The 6,119-nt window shown below is 40.5% G+C and overlaps 1 pseudogene; it reads left to right on the top strand.

Moving 5' to 3' along the window:
• Positions 1-3,293: 3,293 nt before the first annotated feature.
• LOC103659650 lies at positions 3,294-4,981 on the top strand (annotated as a pseudogene).
• The last annotated feature ends 1,138 nt before the right edge of the window (positions 4,982-6,119 follow it).

The raw sequence follows: 6,119 nt of genomic DNA, 5'->3' as shown, positions 1-6,119 counted from the left end.
CTGGGAGCGTTCTGGCAGTTCAGAACCATTTCTTTGACATTATCTAGAGGTGTGTCACAACAAAGTAGTTGCTACTGACAACTATTGGGTAAAGGCCAGAGATACTAGTTAACCTTCTACCATGCCCACCCATCCCCAACAAAGAATATCCAGCCCCAAATGTTAATAGTGCTGAGGTTGAGAAAGCTAGATATTTAGTAATCCCGATGGGGAATATGAATGTTGCCCTTAAAGACCTGGATGTGAAACTGGGGGAGTTGGAAACACTATGATGGAGGCATTCAAGATAAGGGTTATGTAATGAATCAGAAAGTTTGGCCAAATAGATCATCTGGTGGTTATGACACTTTTTTTTAAGCGCATAATATGGATGGTTATTACACACAAAGAAGGAAGTTCACCCCCCACCCCCCAGTCACGGGAGTTATTGATTAAACTCACCCTTTACTCAGTTTTACCTCAGCTTCACCTTTTAATCTGGACTAGAGAGCACATGGCTCGTGTGGGACAGAAAGACCTAGGTAACTGTGTGAGACATCCTTCTCTGTGCTTTGTCTGTCTCCTTCTTGCTCTCATCTCTGAAATTACTAGTAAAGCTGGATACTGGATAAGGGTTCTGATTTGTGTGAGTGCGATTCCATGATAAATGTTGCTTTGTATTAGTTCAGCAACCACAATTGTTTCTTCTGTAGTGGTACCAATAATCATCAGCATGAAGCTAGTTCTTCATCACTGACTATTAAGATAAAAATGAATTACCATTAGACATGAGGATGGGAATGCATGCTTATCCTCCTGACAGAAATTGTGAACATTTAAAAGCAAATATTTCATTGTATGTTAATGTACAGGAAGCACTGGGGAAAAATACATGTGTTTTAATAGGATATAGTTTGTACCTGATACTAATACAACACTGTAATTATTTTGGACACATGAATCATTTTTTTTTTTTGTTTTATTAAAAAACAAACAAAAACCCCAGCTACAAAACTACCATTTTTTTTTTTAAGATTTTATTTATTTATTTGACAGAGAGAGAGACAGCCAGCGAGAGAGGGAACACAAGCAGGGGGAGTGGGAGAGGAAGAGGCAGGCTCCCAGCAGAGGAGCCCAATGTGGGGCTCGATCCCAGAACGCTGGGATCACGCTCTGAGCCGAAGGCAGACGCTCAACGACTGAGCCACCCAGGTGCCCCAAAACTACCGTTTTAAGATAGATCTGCCTTATGGTTTGTAGATGTTATTTTATATGAGATTTTACTTTGAGACTCTGTGTTCCATTCTTGCCTTTTACTAGATGAAGATGGGTATAGGGGTGAGGGGATCATTATGAATGTCTTACCACACTTTTCTGACTTTATGGCTTTGCCTTCAACCAATCCTATGGGTGAATTATTAAAAAACATTTTTTTTTTTATGTAGAGAGAAGGAAATTTATTTTGTAAGGTGGTAAATAATGCCCAAATTTACCCATTCCAAAAACACTATATAAAGTAAAATTCTGAAGTGTGAAATAAAAGTTATGTTTGCATGGAATTTTTGCAAAATTGTCAAAACCAGATTTTTTTTTCTCAGTAATTATTTCTGGCATATAATTTTAATGATATTTAAAATTTCTATTATGAATAACTGAGATTTAATTAAAGACAATCTAATTAGTACTTATAAGCATAACTTTGATTTACACATTCAGAAGATAGTTTTAATTTAAAATACTAAATTCCCTCTATAGACATTTGATTAGAATGTAGATTAGGGTGATCACATTTTGATCTGTTCTTATTTGGCAAGTTTTTAAAAGCAAATTTAACTAAATAGTGATAATCAATAACTGTGTTATGATATGCCAATAATCATATTTTAAAGACATAAAAATTATCACTTAAAAAGTTAAAAAATATCCCATAGAGATGATAAACTTTACTCTTGTGTAGATATCAAATTTTAATTATTTATATCAATGTCTAAAATTTCAGGATTTTTTTAACTCATTATACAAACATAATAATTTCTTAGTTTTATATTTTTATTTTTAGCTGATGGGGAAGAAAACTGTTAATGCTATATAATTCCTTAACAATATAAAATGCTTTTCTTTTGGGGGAAGGAAATTGCAGGTAAAACACATATTCTTGAAAGGTAGCCTAAAATATAAACTGAGTTTTTTGTGTAAGACTGTTTATTCCAAGTCAAAGAATAAATGGTTGAAAGTGAATCTTCAGTTATCTTGCCATCTTATGATTATCCTGACCAGTGACCAGTTTGAACTAAGTATTTGCTAATAACTTGTCTAGATTATGGGTTTGAAATCAAAATGCCTGGAAGGACAAGTTTTGTAACACACATTAACAGGGAATGATATTTTTGAGATCAACAAAAATACATGTATTCTGCCATTTGGGGAGAAATTTCTGCTCTCCTGACTCATAATTTTGATCAAAATCTAAAGATACTGTGTTTCAAAAAATTAAGCAGTGAAAATATAACAATTCAAATAGCAATTAGTGTTAGAGAAAGGAAGATTAAAAAAATGAAGGAGGTTGTCGGGCAAAATGAAAAGTACATGTTTTCCGTGTAATGGAGGCAGATAAGTACCCAGTTCTCAGAAACAAGTCCATTGTAAATACTTTATAGACTCTACAATTGCTAGTTTTTCTCCTTTTACCCTTGCAGATTTTTTCTCTACCATTTCCTGCTCTGCTCTGTGCTCTGGGAAACTACTTTCTTTAAATTGCACTTACTGAAATCCCTTTCCCCCTGGTTCTGGTTGGATGAGCAACATGAGAGCTGATTGTGGGAAGAAAAAGAAAGATCAAAGTTAATTATTTCCTCTTCCCTTCCTCTGCCAGACTAAGGTTTTGGCAGTGACTGCTCCCTTTGAGGTGCTCATTATCTGCAACTACAGTCTTTGCTAGTGTCTGGTGACTCCTTCCCCTTCCACGATGAGGCTTAAGAGTTTCCTACTCCTGCTAGCTCCTGGGTGCGTCTTCATGGCATACTGGTTCACTGAACTCTGCCTACACCTCTATAAATTGTTTCTTCCTTAAACTTGTTTTAACTAACCTCTTGATGTGCCATCTGTTTCATGGTGGGACTCTGAATGATACAGTAACTATTCTTAATGTATTTTTTTTAAAAAATAAAATCTTTACTATGCAAGAATAAGAGTTCAGTTTTGGTGTGCCTTTTACATTTTTATGAAAACCTGTAAATTCCAAATTTTTAGCCTACCCAGAAGCAGCTTCTCAGCTCCTTCTCAAACATGCTCTCTCCTCCTCTCCAGTCTCTACCATGTCCATCACGGTGACCCAGAAGTCCTACAAGGTGTTCACCTCCAGCCGCTGGCCTTTAGCAGCTGTTTGTACGCCTGGCACAGGCATCGGCTCCTCTGCCTTCTTCCAGGTGGGCAGCAGTAGCAGCTCCTGGGGGTGGTCTGGACACCACTATGAGTATAGTAGGGGCCTACAGTGGGGCCAGGGACATGGAGGGGATCACAGCTGTCTCAGTGAACTAGAGCCTGCTGAACTCCCTTAAGCTGGAGGTGGACCCCAACATCCAGACTGTGTGCACCCAGGAGAAGGAGCAGATCAAGATGTTCAACAGGTTTGCGCCCTCCCAAACAAGGTGCAGCACCTGGAACAGCAGAGCAAAATTGTAGAGACCAAGTGGAGCCTTCTACAGTAGCAGCAAACGGTCTGGAACAACATGGACAAGACGTTTAAGAGCTACATCTGGGGCAGCTGGGTGGCTCAGTCGTTAAGCATCTGCCTTCGGCTCAGGGCATGATCCTGGAGTCCTGGGATCGAGCCCCACATCAGGCTCCTCCACTGAGAGCCTGCTTCTTCCTCTCCCACTCCCCCTGCTTGTGTTCCCTCTCTCGCTGGCTGTCTCTCTCTCTGTGTCAAATAAATAAATAAAATCTTAAAAAAAAAGATGTTTAAGAGCTACATCAACAACCTTCAGCAGCAGCTGGACACACTGGGCCAGGAGAAGCTGAAGCTGTAGGCGAACTTGGCAATATGCAAGGGCTGGTGGAGGACTTCAAGAATAAATATGAGGGGGCGATCAGAGTGCATGCAGACATGCAGAATGAATTTGTCCTCATCAAGAAGGATGTGGACAAAGCTTACATGAACAAGGAAGAACTGGAGTCCCACCTGGATGGGCTGACCAATGGGATCGCCTTCTTAAGGCAGTTGTATGAAGAGGAGATCTGTGAGCTATAGTCCCAGGTCTCAGACATGTCCATGATCCTGTCTATGGACAACAGCCACTCCCTGGATGGCATTATTGCAAAGCCCAGTGTGAAGACACTGCCAACTGCAGGTGGGCTGAGACCAAGACCATGTACCAGATCAACTATGAGGAGCTGCAGACATTGGCTGGAAAGCATGGGGGTGATCTGTGTCACATGAAAATGGAGATTTCCGAGATGCACCAGAACATCACCTGACTCCAGGCAGAGATCAAGGGCCTCAAAGCCAGAGGGCTTCCCTGGAGGCCGCCACAGCTGATACTGAGCTGATAGGATACTGAGCTGATACCGAGAAGCCGGACATTAAGGATGCCCATGTCAAGCTGGCCAAGGCTGCCCTGCAGCAAGTCAAGCAGGGCAGGGCTTGGCAACTGCAAGAGTACCAGGAGCTCATGAACATCAAGCTGGACTTGGGCACTGAGACCACCACCTACTGCAAGCTATTGAAGGGTGAGGAGAACTGGATGGAAGCTGGGATGCAGAACATGAGTATCTATATTAAGACCACCAATGGCTACTCAGGTGGGCTGAGTTTGCCCTACAGGGGCCTCACAAGCCCTGGTCTCAACAATGGCCTGTGCTTCTTCAGTCCAGCTTCTGCTCTTGTGGGGGCTCTAGTGCCTTCAGCCAGGGCAGCTCCTCCAGGGCCGTGGTTGTGAAGAAGATAAAGACCTGTAATGGAAAGCTGGTGTTTGAGTCATCTAATGTCCTCCTGTCCAAGTGAACAAGCACTGTGGTTCCTCCCCACTTCCCCGCTCCTGCTGCTGCCATAGAGCCTTTGGGGGGAAGGAGCTCTGGAACAGGAGACACACCTGCTGCTCAGCCTCAGTCCTCGGTCTACCCACAGAGGAAGTGTACTGCCTTGATGACTGCCTCTTGCCCATGGCCCTAACTAAAAGCCAATTCAAGTGCCTTTTCCCAACTAAAGCCTCAGATGGCTCTGCCAATCCCTGAAACAAAATGGAACAACAATTGTAACAAACAGAAAAGTGGACATATCTTGTATATACAGATTTATGAATTTCCACAAATTTATATACTCATGTAATCCAGATCGGGAAGCAGAGGATTAGCACATCTCCCTAAATCTCCTTTGTGTTCCTAGTAACTCTGCTCTCAAGTGTAACCAATATTCTAACTTCTAGCTTTTTGAACTTTATGTAAAGGGATTCATCCAGCATGTACATTTAGTGTCTGGTTTCTTTGCTCAATATTCTGTTTTTGAGATTAATTCATATTAAGTATAATTCATTCATTCATTCACATTGCTGTGTAGTATTTTACGTAAGTGATTTACCTTTTTACCTTTTTTTTTTTTTTTAAGATATTTGGCTTGCTTTCAGTTTGGTGCTATTATGAATGAAATATCCATGAACATTCCATGCTTATCTTGCAGTGAATATGTATTTCCTTATCTCTTGGATATAAGCCTAGGATGGAACTCTTGGGACATGGGACAGTTACATATTTAGCTTAGGTAGATATAGCTGAATAATTTTCTAAAGTGGTTATACCAATTTACATTCACATCAGCAAACCATGAAAATGCCATTTAATCTACAGGCTAACCAATGTTTGGAATAGTCATAGTCTTTCTCATTAAGCCACCTTGTTGTGTGTGATCTTGATAAACCATAATGTCTAAAGATCGCCAGAAATACACCTAGAGTCAAACTTTATTTATTAACTTTCTCTGGCAAGGTTGATGGAACAAATGTGGAATTACAGGTTGTCTCAGTGTTTTGGTTTATCCTAGGTGATTTTTGACAAGAAAAAGAAAAGGGGGTTCTGTTCTGGATTAGTATTTGTCATGGAATGATGGCAAATTAGTAATTGCATATTTTAATCTAGGAGGTAAAATG

Source organism: Ursus maritimus, unplaced genomic scaffold (genome assembly GCF_017311325.1).
Source record: "Ursus maritimus isolate PB19 unplaced genomic scaffold, ASM1731132v1 scaffold_1, whole genome shotgun sequence".
In the NCBI taxonomy this organism is placed as follows: domain Eukaryota; kingdom Metazoa; phylum Chordata; class Mammalia; order Carnivora; family Ursidae; genus Ursus; species Ursus maritimus.
The sequence above is the reverse complement of the archived record's forward strand: the minus strand, read 5'-3'. Positions and strand labels throughout refer to the sequence as shown.